The sequence below is a fragment of the Pongo pygmaeus genome, chromosome 3 (genome assembly GCF_028885625.2).
Source record: "Pongo pygmaeus isolate AG05252 chromosome 3, NHGRI_mPonPyg2-v2.0_pri, whole genome shotgun sequence".
Lineage (NCBI taxonomy): Eukaryota > Metazoa > Chordata > Mammalia > Primates > Hominidae > Pongo > Pongo pygmaeus.
This window is the reverse complement of record NC_072376.2, coordinates 197,155,166-197,169,172: the sequence shown is the minus strand read 5'-3', so window position 1 is coordinate 197,169,172 and position 14,007 is coordinate 197,155,166.

Here is a 14,007-nt window from a genome sequence, read left to right as displayed (position 1 = left end):
GGGCTGCCACGGGCCTTTCCCCTGCCGGCCCCTCTGCCGGGCCCAGAACGATGGCCAGGGAGTGAGGCGCGATCTGCAGAAACTTCTCCATCTTCCCAGGCATCTGCCGCGCCGACCTGGCTCACCGAGGCCGCCTCCCGCCGCTCCCAGGAACAGCCGCTGGGACGTGGCTGCAAGACCAGCGGGGAGCGCGACCGTCCCCCAGGGCAGGGCTGGCCGCGCCTCCCCCGCGCCCCGCGTCCCTGCAGCCCGGGCGCCCGGCGCAGTCCCTGGGCGCAGCCCGCGGGTCGCTGCGGGGAAGGGACGGTGTGCGGGGCCCGCTCCGGCCCGAGCTCTGGAGCGCGTTACCTGCAGCTCCGGGCCACCCTTCGGGCAGCGCTCATTTTCCGGCCGCGGCACCCTCGCCTCCCCGGGCGCCCAGCGGCCCCGCGGGGGCGGAGACGCGGGAGGAGGCGGTGAGGGGGCGGGCAGTGCGTACCGGGCCCGGGAACCCCCTCGGCTGGACGCGGCCCGAGGAATCCCAAGGAGTCCGATGAGGGAGGTGGCCGGGGAGCGCGGGTGGCCTAGGGGTGAGCGTTTGGGTGTTGGGCCTCGAGGGAGATCAGAAAGCGGGGGGTGGGGGGGGACTCAACGGCGACACTTGGAAGGCACGGATTCCGGAGCGGCGAGTGTCGCTCCTCCCCACGCTCCACCCCTGCCCCCACCGCCCACCTCTCGCTGGAACAAGTGGATTCGCTGACTGGTTAATGAATGTACCCTTAGAAGTGGCTTTTTAAAAAACTTAGTCAACCACGAAAAATTGTCATCAGTCCCTCCTCCCAAACTCTTGTGGAATTCTACTCTCTTGTCTTCAGCATATACTTTGGCCTACCCTAGAGGAAACCCAATCAACCATTAACCCTCGGTTTATGAAGAGGTTACAGAAATTTACCAGGAAAGGTAACGATGATGCTTTTAAGAAAATTCCTTACGTTTGTTTCTATGCAAAATTCTGCTTGACTTATATTTTAATCAAGAGAGACTAGTAGTCATATGTGAAAAGAGATGATTGTCATAAGAAGCATTAAGGGTTATGCTACATTTACCCAGAGCGGTATTTAAATTTCAGTGTGCATCGCCGTCACCTGAACACGTATTAAAACGCAGGTATCTGGGCCCCATTCCCAGAGTTTCTGATTCAGTAGATCAGGGGAACCCGGTTTTTAAAATTTCTAAGAAATTCCCAGATGCTGCTGCTACTGCTGCTGCTGGTGGTCTCGGATCACACCGTGAAAAACGCAGAATGTCCAGCCTAGTTTTGGGGAATGGAAATAACTGAACTGTTTTCCGCTGGCGTCCTGTGATTTTATTATCATGAAAAAGTCACTAAACCCGGGTCTAAAGACCTGAGGTGTTTGTTTTGTTTTGTTTTGTTTTTGAGACGAGGTCTCACTGTCGCCCAGGCTAGAGTGCAGTGGCGCGATCTTAGCTCACTGCAACCTCCACCTCCCAGGTTTCTCCTGCCTTAGCCTCCCCAGTAGCTGGGATTACAGGCGGGCGCCACCACACTCGGCTAATTTTTGTATTTTTAGTAGAGACAGGGTTTCACCACATTGTCCAGGCTGGTCTCGAACTCCTGACCTCAGGTGATCCACCCACCTCAGCCTCCCAAAGTGCTGGGATTACAGGCGTGAGCCACTGTGCCCGGCCATGACCTCAGTTTTAGTCTTACTGCAGGATGCCCTATTGAATAAAGCAAGAAGGCATAGCCCACACTGTTATAAATAATAAACAGAACCTCAGTTTCTCCATCTGCAAAATGGGAGTTGTTAAGTCCTGCTAAGTCCCTGTCACTGGACTGGTGAAGGAATCAAGCAAAGAAATGGATAGGAAGTCACCTCAGATGATAAAGTTTTCAGTCAGCATGAGGGTGTTACAGACCCTAGGTGCTTTTCAGACCTCAAAAAACCAACAGCTGGGTTTAGCATAGGAAGGCCGCTGGAGCAGGGCATCCTGACCTCAGAATTTCCCAGGCACCCACCGTGTGGGGAGACCTGTGATTTTCTTGCCTGCCTTTTGGCGCTTTCGTATTAAGCCTCCTCAATTTGGCCCCGTTGAAATGCCGCATTCCTCACCCTCCTTGCTTAGTGTCTGGGCCTCAGGAAGAAAGGAAGTGATGGTGGTTGGAAAAATGGAAAAAGGGACGATTTTACACTTGTGACTTTTTTTAGTTTGCATTTGTCTCTTTAATTTTTTGTTTTATTTTGACATAACTTCAGACAGAGAAAAGTGCAAGAATTGTGCAAAGAATACCCACATATCTTCACCTGGGTTCCTTAATTAACATTTTACTCTGTCTCTACACATGCACAAATTCTTTTTCTAAATGATGGAACAATCTCCCTACTATAAATTATTATTTTACTCTTTTAATTAATAAATAGCTTTCTGAGAAGTATTTTGAGATTATATAAATACCATCCTGTTACTTCTCCAATGTTTGCTCATTATAGTGGTCTTTGATTCTTGTTTGTCTTGATATTATAATGGTTGCTAAATTCTGGTATTCCAATTTCATCATGCCTTCTACGTGTATTCGTTGTCATTCTACTGTAAAAATGAGCTTTCCTTTATTATTAAATAACAGTGTGGGCTATGCCTTCTTGCTTTATTCAATAGGTTATAATTCTTAAGTATTATCATTATTTTGATGTTCATATTACCCCAAATTTGGCCAGTGCGAGCCTCTAAAAGCTGGCTCTTACATCCTTTTGAATTGGTCTCATCATTCTCTGGGCACTTCCTTACTTTTTGGCACATCAAGATGTTCCAGAATCATTTTGCTCCACCCCTACAATCAGCCATTTTTCCAAGGAACTCTGATTCTTTTTAGTAAATGGTATTTAGAAACCAGCATGTGGCTACTAGGTGTGCTCATTGCTACTGAGGTGACATTGGGTTTTGATTAGTCCATGTATTCATGAGCAGCATCCTCAAGATACTATAGTTCTTCTCTTTACAATATGTCTTCAGTCGTCTGTGTAGGAAACATGAGGCAGTGCAGCTTCGTACAAATAGGTTGGATGCAGGGTGGGACAATGTGTGCTCAGTCTACTTATCGGATAGATGAAGGACCTTAGGCAAGTGGCCTGTTTAACTCTCTGGTTTCTCTTTTCTAAAATGGACAGTTGTCGTGGAAGCAAGATATGTGTAAAGTGCCCAGTACCTGGTAGGCACTCAAGAAAACACTAATTTCTTCCCTTTCTACTCATTCACTCATAGATGCACATCTTTTTCTTTAGTGTAGCTCTCCCCACAACCTCCAGATTTCTGCTTCTCTCAGAGCCCCAGAATACCACTGCATTGCCATGTTCAGGCTTTCCCCTCCATGGAATAAAAGAAATGCTGCTCTGATCAGAGGTGAGGATTTTGCTGCTTCTATTGAAGGTTCTACAACATCTTGCTTTTTAAAAAAGCATACAATCACAAGAATGGCCTGTAACTCCACCACTCTGGGAGGCTGAAGCAAGAGAATCACTTAAGCCTAGGAGTTCAAGGCCAGCCTGGACAACACAGTGGGACCCTGAGTCACAACATTTGTTTCAAAGATGAGCCAGGTGTGGTGGCATATGCCTGTGATCCCAGCTACGCAGAGGCTGAGGTGGGATGATTGCTTGAGCCCAGGAGCTTGAGGCTGCAGTGAGCTGTAACTGTGACATTGCACTCCAGTCTGGGTGACAGAGCAAGACCCTGTCTCAAAAAAAAAAGAATGAATTAACTTAAAGCTCATCTTGGCAAGCTATCCCTTTGGTGATTGAATGCCTTCCAGAAGTCTTCTAAATGACCACTGTTTATGCAAGACTGTCTCCTGATCAGGCCCTTTCCCAAACTTGTGTGCTTCCAAACTAATGTGCTAGCCCCAGAAACCATGCTGCAGCAGCTGTGTTTGGGGTCTCCTGCTCTGCCTCTCTTTACCCTGTTCCCTGCTCATGAAGACCCTCAAAGCCTCCTTGTCATCATCCAGATGGCCAGAACAGTCTCCCAATCTTTCCAAACCACAGTGCTTCAAGGTGCCAGGGCAAAGTATGCTCCATGATGTGGGCCTTCCTCCCAACTCAGGATACTCTCAGTCACTTCACCCTAAGGTAACTCTGTGCCTGGAAAATCACCAAAAATAGCTCCTTCATTGTCTGTGAGCAACTCCTGAGCAAAAACATACAAAATACTGTAAGAACAAGCAACCGTCTGAAATAGTTATACATCTTTTTCCCTAGGAAATTAAATGCAAAACTGCCTTCAATATAGACAGCCTTTGACATTCTCAGCAAGACATGTTTCCCTCTTGAACGACATCGCAAACATCTGTCCAATCGGCTCTGCATCCCATTTGCGTAACTAAATGGCCTATTTTATTTTCTTAGAACAAAGAATATTTTCTAGAATACTCAAAGGAACAGTGTTTTCAAATAGCTACTTCTTGAAAGATTACTCAACCCTTTGGAAAAAAAAATAGGTTTTCCATCTTCCACTATAGGTATCTAGGCTCAACAGCCTTAGAGCCAAGTTTTAGTCAAAATTAAGACTCAAACATTCCCTCTCCTATCCCTGAATCTGTAAAAAGAAAGCATTATTTTCCAAACTCATGGCTTAGGAGCTCAGCCCTAAGATGTCTGGACAAGTCCTATCTGCATACTCTCCGCATCTTGATACAGAGGTCTTTGTCTTCCTTAGGCAACAATTCCTTCTGATAATAATAAAGAGTAAAATTTAGTTCAGCATCCAAGGCATGGAAAGGTCTTTAATTCTTACAACAGCCCTCTAAGGCAGATCTTATACCATCTCTATTATTTTGTGGACGAGGAAATTAAGGCACAAAGAATGTAGGAAATTTGTATAGGATCTGCCAGCAATGAAATGCCTAGGTTTAGAATTAGAATCTAAACCTAAGCAGTTTATCCCAAAGCTCAAACCCCATGTTGTCCCATCTGTCCCACTTACCTAACCAATTACTGGTAGGTAGAATATCCCATTAAGGTCCTTCAACAGTGCCTCTTGCATAAATGATACTTGACATTTATTGCAGCATAACAAATTATTCCAAAACTTAGCAGCTTCAAACAACATTTTCAATCTTACGGTTTCTGCAGGTCAGTAATCCAGGCACAACCCCACTGAGTGCCTGAATGGTTTGGATCTGTGTCCCCACCAAAATCTCATGTTCAATTGTATTCTGCAGTGTTGGAGGTGGGGCCTGGAGGGAGGTGATTGCATCATGGGGGTGGGTCCCTCATGAATGGTTTAGCACCATCCTTGGGCACTGTTCTTGTGAGTGAGTTCTCACAGGATCTGGTTATTTAAAAGTGTGTAGTGCTTCCCCTATCTCTTTCTTGGTCCTGCTCTTGCCATGTAAGATGCCTGTTCCCACTTTGCTTTCTGCCATAATTTTAAGTTCCCTGAGGCCTCCTCTAAAGCTGATGACACCATGATCCTGTACAGCCTACAGAACCATGAGCCAATTAAATCTCTTTTCTTTATAAACCACCCAGTCTCAGATATTTCTTTATAGCAGTGTAAGAACCAACTAATACAGTGTCTGTGGCTCAAGGCATCTCAGGAAGCCTGCAGTCAAGTTGGGGCTGCTGTCTTATCTGAAGGTTCAACTGGGTATGGACCCATTTCCAAGCTCACTCACATGATTATTGACAGGATTCAGTTTCTTGAAGGTTGCTGGACTGAGGGTCTTATTCCTCACTTCATGGAAGCCCACTGTTTTTCTTGCAACTTGAACCTTTCCACAGGGTAGCTCACAACGTGCCAGATGGCTTCCCTTAGATCACCCAAGACAGAAATAACATCCCATCACCTCTGCTGCATTCTGTTTTCTAGAAGTGAGTCACTAAAGCCAAGCTCACACTCAAGGGGAGGGATTTATACAAACGTATGAATTCCAGGACATAGAGATCATTAGGGGTCATCTTAGAACCTCCAGGCACAACATTTATAATGAACCATGAAAATGTTTAATCATTAAGACAATTACAATAAAGTGACAAATAAAAAGAGAAACTTCTAATAGAAATGATCTCCCTCACATAGAGATAGCAAGCTCTTGGCACATACGCAATCAGAAAAACTATTGATCTTCCCAACAGGAGGGGCTGTCTTAGAGGATATACCATCAGATCTCAATGGGACTAAGATAAAAAGATTCTTAATTGGTTCTTACTGCTGTCATCATTTGCATTACTATCAACCTTATTAACATCATCATTACCAATTAATGATTACTTACTATATGGCAAGCAATGTGCTAAGAACTTTTCATGTGTGGTCTTATTATTGTGGTTTTTTTTTTCAGAAGATAGTCTTAATGGCAATCACATTTTTCAGATAAGTAACCCAGTGAATTTTCATTTTCTTTTTTTTTTTTGAGATGGAGTCTCACTCTGTCACCCAGGCTGGAGTGCAGTAGCATGATCTTGACTCACTGCAACCTCCCCATCCCGGGTTCAAGCGACTCTTATGCCTCAGCCTCCTGAGTAGCTGGGATTACAGGCAAGCGCCACCACGCACAGCTAATTTTTGTATTTTTAATAGAGGCGGGGCTTCACCATATCGACCAGGCTGGTCATGATCTCCTGACCTCGTGACCCCCTGCCTTGGCCTCCCAAAGTGCAGGGATTACAGGCATGAGCCACCGCGCCTGGCCCAAATTTTCATTTTCAATAATCTTCAATTCCCAGTTGTCTCACAGTATCTTCCATTCATGGACTCAATTGTTTTCTCCATGTCAGTTCACCAAAATGTACTTCTGAATATAGCTTCCTTTTCTTCCTCAGCCTTTCCCTCTCTTTCCCCTCCCTGCCCCACCTCCACCATCCCCAGTCTCTTCTCTCTTGGCCCCTATCTCCCACTGCTGCAGTAGCCAGGAGCTAGGACAGACTCTGTGATGAATGAGCATTCCTTCAAATTTATAAAAACAAGATAAAAACCAGTCAAGAAAACATAATGGGTTTAAGGGGAGCAATCACCACGTAAAGGAATGACCTTGAGTGTAGTTACAGCATGTCAAACAGGTGAAGGGACAGACAGAAACAGGGAGGACCTACCTTAGATAAGATGTTGAGGGAAGCCCTCACAAAAAAGGTGGACATGTACTCCAGCCCAAAGGATGAGAAGTAGCCCAACTTGCCAAGACTACAGTGATCCCATGGATATATAAAACATTAGAATAATAATTGTTCCTTCTTACTGATTTTGTAAGAATGAGGCATTTTATATATATAAATATATATTTTATATATAAATATATATAATATATTTACATATTTTTATATATTTACATATTATATATAAAATATATAAATAAAAACAAAGAGACATGTTATGTATATATATGTACATACAAATATATATAATGCCTCATTCTTATAAAATTAGTAAGAAGGAACAATTATTATTCTAAGTTTCCAAGAAGGAACTGAGGTTCTCAGATGTTAAGTAATTTGTCCAAGGTTGCACAATGAATAAAGCCAAGATTTAAACTAGATCTATGAATTCAGACCCATGCTTCGTCACCATCCACTGCAGCTTCCACAGCAATGTAAGAACCGACATGATAAACCAGTGTTACTTCAGTCCCAAGAAATGCATGCACCAATTTACTTGAAAATATTCAGGAAAAACTATGAAGAACTGCTTGAATCTAATCACATAAGAAATCCTCAAAGCCATCTCAAACTCTCTGGGGAAAACCTTTGCCTCGGTTGTCTCAACCCTGAAGTTCAAGATGAGTGGGATTTGGGGCAGGATTAAAGAGCATGGTGAATGAAATTCTTTGTCAGCACTTCTCCCCACTGCCTGAAGTCAACTGCCTGCCATTCTTGCTGGGGAAAGACGGCCTTGCTAAACTTGCTCTTGGCCAAGTTTATCAATTGCTGATTGTCCTCTGTGCTATAACAGAAGCCCAGACAATCATCAGTCAGGGAGGTGCATTCCTGCCTAAGTGCCTTCAGTTTGGAATTTCTGTTTGTGGCAGCTGCTGTTTTCTACAGATCTCTGCCACAATACCTCCTGTTCACATGCATATCTGTGATATGACCTTGCCACACTTCCATCAAGAAGTAGAAACCGTCTCTCCACCCCCTTCACTCTGGGCAGGCACCGTGATTTCTTTAGCCAATAGAATAGGACTGAAGGGATACTGCATGGGTTCTGGCTGTAGACCTAAGGTCTCCTAGTTCCCAGTCCTGCCGCATGGAAGCCAGCCACCATGTAACAAGTGCTACTACCCTGTATTCATCATATGGTGAGGATGCTCAAGCTAGTCACATGGAGAAGGTGTGCGGACAGAGTACTGCTGGCCAATCCCCAGCTGTTCTGGCCATCCCAACCCAGGAGCCAGACACATGAGTGAAGGAGACGTTCCAGACACCAACTATGGAAGAGCTGAGGCCCCAGACTGATGGCCCCAGTGGAGCTGTCCCAGACATATCTGGCCATCCAAGCCACCCCAGCTGAAACTTCCAACTTTGTGTAGCAAAGGTGAGCCATCCCACTTTGCCCTGCCTGAATTCCTGATCCACAGAATTGTGAGCATAATACAATGGTGGCCTTTTTACATCACCATGTTTTGGGGTGATTGATTACATAGACATAGATAATTGTAACACCGTTGTTCTTATAATATATGCATGCTTCATGTGGAACTATAACTTATAAGAATCCAAGCAGGAAATAATATTTTAATGACATGCTGATTATGCATCTATGGATAGTCAGCTTTTATAAAGAAAAAAGAATGTCCTTCTGTATTATTTTGATAGCACAGTATTGTAGATGGATTACCTTCTCTGCTGTGTCATGATGCAGCATGAAAGCCCTCGTCAGAATCCAGGCTATGCCTTGGACTTCCCAGACTGCAGAACCATGAGCTAAATAAGCCTCTCCTCTTTATAAATGACTCAGTCTCAAGCATTCTGTTAGACTCCTAAGTACATAATTCCAGGCACCAATTGCTTATGTGTCAGAAACAACAGCATCTGCACAAAAAAAACCTTACTGTTGTCAGGTACAGTGGCACATGCCTGTAATTCCAGCTACTCAGGAGGCTAAAGCAGGATGATTGCTTGAGCCCAGGAGTTCAAATCCAGCCTGGGCAACATAGCAAGACCCTCATCCATAAAAAAAGATAAAATTTAAAAAATAAAAACCTGGCTCAAGCCTGTAATCCCAGCATATTAGGAGGCCAAGGTGGGTGGGTTACCTGAGCCCAAGAATTTGAGATCAGCCTGGGCAACATGATGAGACCCTGTCTCTACATTAAAAAAGAAAAAATGAGTCAGGTGTGGTGGCACATACCTGTAGTCCCAGCTACTCAGAAGGCTGAGGCAGGATCACTTGAGCCTGGGAAGTTGAGGCTGCAGTGAGCTATGATCGTGCCACTGCACTTCAGCTGAGTGACAGGATGGGACCCTGTCTCAAAAAAAATAAAAATAAAAACCTTACTGCAGTAGGAAGCCAGAATTTCCACAGAACTTCTATAACCATTGGGGTGACCATTTATTCTAATTATAAGCCTTCTAAAGGATTCTTTCAATAATAACCCAACCTTAATTGTGTCATAACACTTATGCAGTATTAGTGATTTTTTTTCATGCTTATGACTACATGTTTACCTACAAGCAGGAATCCATCAATTGTTGAACCTTCAATTACATGTCTGCTACTGCTTATCCCAGATAAATAATAAAAATAGCTAGCATTTATATGGTGCTTCCTATATGTCATGCAATGTGCTAAGTACTTTATGTATATTCACTTATTTAATCCACACAGCAGCCCTATGGGATAGATACTCTTGTTATCCTAATTTTACAAATGAAAATTGATTCAAAGAGAATTAAGCAACATGTGCAGGACCTCCACTGTTAAGTCACTGCTATGGTTTGGATTTGTTTTTTGTCCTCACCAAAAGCCATGTTGAAATGTGGTGGTATTGGGAGGTGGGACCTAGTGGGAGATGTTTGGGTCATGGGGGCAGATTTCTCATGAATGGCTTGGTTTCATTCCCATGGTAGTGAGTGAATTCTTTCTCCAGCAAGATGGGATTAGTTCTCTCAGGAATGAATTCATTCCCATGAGATCAGTTGTTACAAAGTGAGTTTCCTCCTCCTGTTGGGTCTTCCCATGTATCTGCTTCCCCTTTGACCTTCTCTGCCATGTCATAATGCAGCATGAAAGCCCTCACCAGAAGCCATGCTACACCCTTGGACTTCCCAGACTGCAGAACCATGAGCTAAATAAACCTCTCCTCTTTATAAATGACTCAGTCTCAGGTATTCTGTTATAACAACACTGAATGGACTAAGACAGTCACCAAGCCACAATTCAAGCCTAGGCAGTCTGGTTTCAGAGTTTGTGCTCTCAACAGCTATACTGTGAGACCCCCTTCCACTGTTTTTTAAAGAGTTCGTAATGGTCTAGTTATTGTAGCCACAAATGTGCGGATCACTTACTTTGAGGATATTGGCTATCTCTTGTGGTTGAGAATGAATATGATATTGAAAACACTGCCAAGGTACATCCCATATGTCACTTCTTCCCACAACCTACCAAAGACATTTATCTTAGTGAAGATCCTTTACTGATCCACCCTACAGGGAAGACTTTTTGACTGCCTGAGACACTTTCTCAAAGTGGCTCAAAATGCTCCTAGAAGCTTCTCTGTCTGTTCTGATTCCTCACTACATTTTCCCAAAAGAATTCATCTTTTCTGGTAGGAAGTTTAATAGTACCACTATCAGTGAAAGCTCATAGGGCCTAACATTTAACTGCAAGTGGCTTTTGAGATGCTTCTGAATAATGCCTCTGTTGACATTCCCCCAGCCATGACCCCTCTCTACTTACACAGCACTGGCCCTGGCATTTCAACTACAATGGCAGAAGCTCATCCCACTTCAAAACCAAATTTCAAAAAGCAGTGTGCAAAATATATATTTCTTTGTCTTCAGTTTCTATTAGTGGTTTATGTTCAATTCCTGTACTGTGCACAGCAGCAATTAAGAGTGGAAACCAATCTAGCATGATACTTTCCCCATTAAAATATTTGACTCTTTTCCTGCTTGTTATTCTAAACCCAACCCAAATTTCATGCTAAATTCATTTTTATTTGAACAAAAATTCCACCAGCCAAACCAAATTATGAAATGTTGACAGTATTGGCTGTCCATATCATGAGCGTGCATGTCTCAGGCTTTAACACTGAGTGATTCGAAGCTACTAAATATTGCTCCCATTCATCAACAATCATGTATCAGACAACTCTTGTATTCTAGGCAGTGAGCTGACTGCTGGACAAAGCGAAACAGATGTGACATGGCCCTTGTTTGGAGGGAGCTTATAGTTTGTAAAAAGAAACAGACAAGTCATCCCCCCAAAATGAAGTTATACTAATTGGTGGAATGATAGAAACATGTACATGCTGCAGAGGAGCAGAAAAGAGAGAGGGGCATAAACGGAAGGAGTGGCTCATTATAAAAGGGAATTGAGAATGAGAGAAGACAGCTTGCAGTGGGCGATATTGGGCTAACACTTGGGAGATGAGTACTTGTGGTATGGTATTGAAGCATTATGTATAGCTCTTTCCAAACTAAAGATCTTGATCCACTGCTGAGTCTCTATCATTGGGAAGTATGTCATAAGAAAATGGTTATTAACACTAGAGTGTCAGTTTGGGATGGATTTCTTTTTATTTATTTTAAAGTTAGAGTCAAAGTTTCTCCAATAATAATTTTACTCTCATTCTTTTGCATATTGCTAGGCTTTAGTAAGTAAGAACAGAAGGGGTGGACTTCAACTACCCTGCCAGGATTTGTGTATTTCACCGTACTCTCATAGGCCTGTGTCTTTCACGTAAATGACATCCTCCATGAGGGCTGTGGTGGGAAAACAACATGACAAACTGCTGCTATAACACATACTATACTGTCATTATTTTCATAAGTATTTAGACGGACATAGATATACCTTCTTGCTACTTCGTGTGAAATAACAATAGCTGATATTAATAACAAAGGTACATGGTAAAATAAACATAATTTTTAGACATGTTTGTCCACTTACTGGAATAGCAGCAGTTCATTATCTATTGATTTTTTTTTAAATGTAATTGCCAAGTTCTACCCTTGATTTTGTCTCCCCCGAAAAAGAAGTAAATACTCAGTGTCTGAGGTCTCCAGCAGTGGAAATTATAACCTGCCAGGAACCTGCCATCTTGCCTGAAATACATATTCGCGAGTGAACAGGCAGGCCCTCCCTCCTCTGAGATCTCTGTAGATGGCAGGTTTCCAAAAGGAAAAAAAAAAAAAGACCAGCTAAAAATAGGCAGTTTTAGGAAAATGCTATGGCTAATCGGATAACTGCTATCTGAAACATGCAGATATCAAAACATTTAAAAAGGCAGAAACACAGTCACTCATAAGAGAAAGAATAATGACTTAATACAAGTTCTATGTGTTTTTTTTCTTTTTTTTGAGACAGAGTCTCGCTTTCTTGCCCAAGCTGGAGTACAGTGGCACAATCTCAGTTTACTGTAACCTCTGCCTCCTGAGTTCAAGCAATTCTCCTGTCCCTGCCTCCTGAGTAGCTGGGATTTTAGGTGCGCACCACCACACCCGACTAATTTTTGTACTTTTATTAGAGACAAGATTTCACCGTGTTAGCCAGGCTGGTCTTGAACTCCTGACCTCAAGTGATCTGCCCGCCTCGGCCCACAAAGTGCGGGGATGATAGGCGTGAGCCACTGCAGCTGGCCTACATGTTCTAGTTATTAAAAAGTAGAACTTCAGGGCCAGGTGCAGTGGCTCACACCTGTCATCCCAGCACTTTGGGAGGCCGAGGCAGGGGGATCATGAGGTCAGGAGATCGAGACCATCCTGGCTAATACGGTGAAATCCTGTCTCTACTAAAAATACAAAAAAATTAGCCGAGTGTGGTGGCGGGTGCCTGTAGTCCCAGCTACTGGGGAGGGTGAGGCAGGAGAATGGCGTGAACCTGGGAGGCAGAGCTTGCAGTGAGCTGAGATCACACCACTGCACTCCAGCCTGGGTGACAGAGCAAGACTCTGTCTCAAAAAAAAAAAAAAAATAGAACTTCAAAATCATCTATACTGGGCATTCAGTTATAAATGTAATTAGATTTGTATGCTGTTTTACACTTAATGATTTTAGATGTGACTGACCACTGAGTTTAGAAAAATATTATATGTAATTGATTTTTCCTGATGATCCAAGATAAAGTTATTAGACATTTATCTAGAATACTAGACATAGACTTTTAGACATTTATCCTGTGTATTCCAGATGGAAAAATATAGATGTCTACTTTTTCAAAATATATTTGAAGTAGTTTTATTTGTAATTTGTTCACTTTTATTATATTATTGATGGAGATTGTCTTGTTAATTAAGACTTGTCTACCATCTGTAACAGTTATTGCAAACCTTGGTGTCTTCTCAGCTCATCACTTTTTTTTTTTTTTTTTTTTTTTTGAGACAGAGTCTTGCTCAGTCACCCAGGCTGGAGTGCAGTGCCACAATCTCGGTTCACTGCAACCTCCGCCTCTTGGGTTCAAGTGATTCTCCTGCCTCAGCCTCTCGAGTAGCTGGGATTATAGGCACGCTCCCTCACACCTGGCTAATTTTTGTATTTTTAGTAGAGACAGGGTTTCACCATGTTGGCCAGGCTGGTCTCGAACTGCTGACCTCAGGTGATCTGCCTGCCTCAGCTTCCCAAAGTGCTGGGATTACAGGTGTGTGCACTGCACCCAGCCTCATCACTTTTAATTTATTCTATTTATCCTGTTTAAACATTTTGAAAGGTATAAATATAATTGGAAAAGGAATTGGATAAGCACTCCATGTCTAAAATTGTACTTCACATCAGAATAAAATATATACATACAGTTTTAAAAAAACACTATGTTTTAACAGAAAACATACTCATTATCAAGAAAAAAGTGGAAATGGAA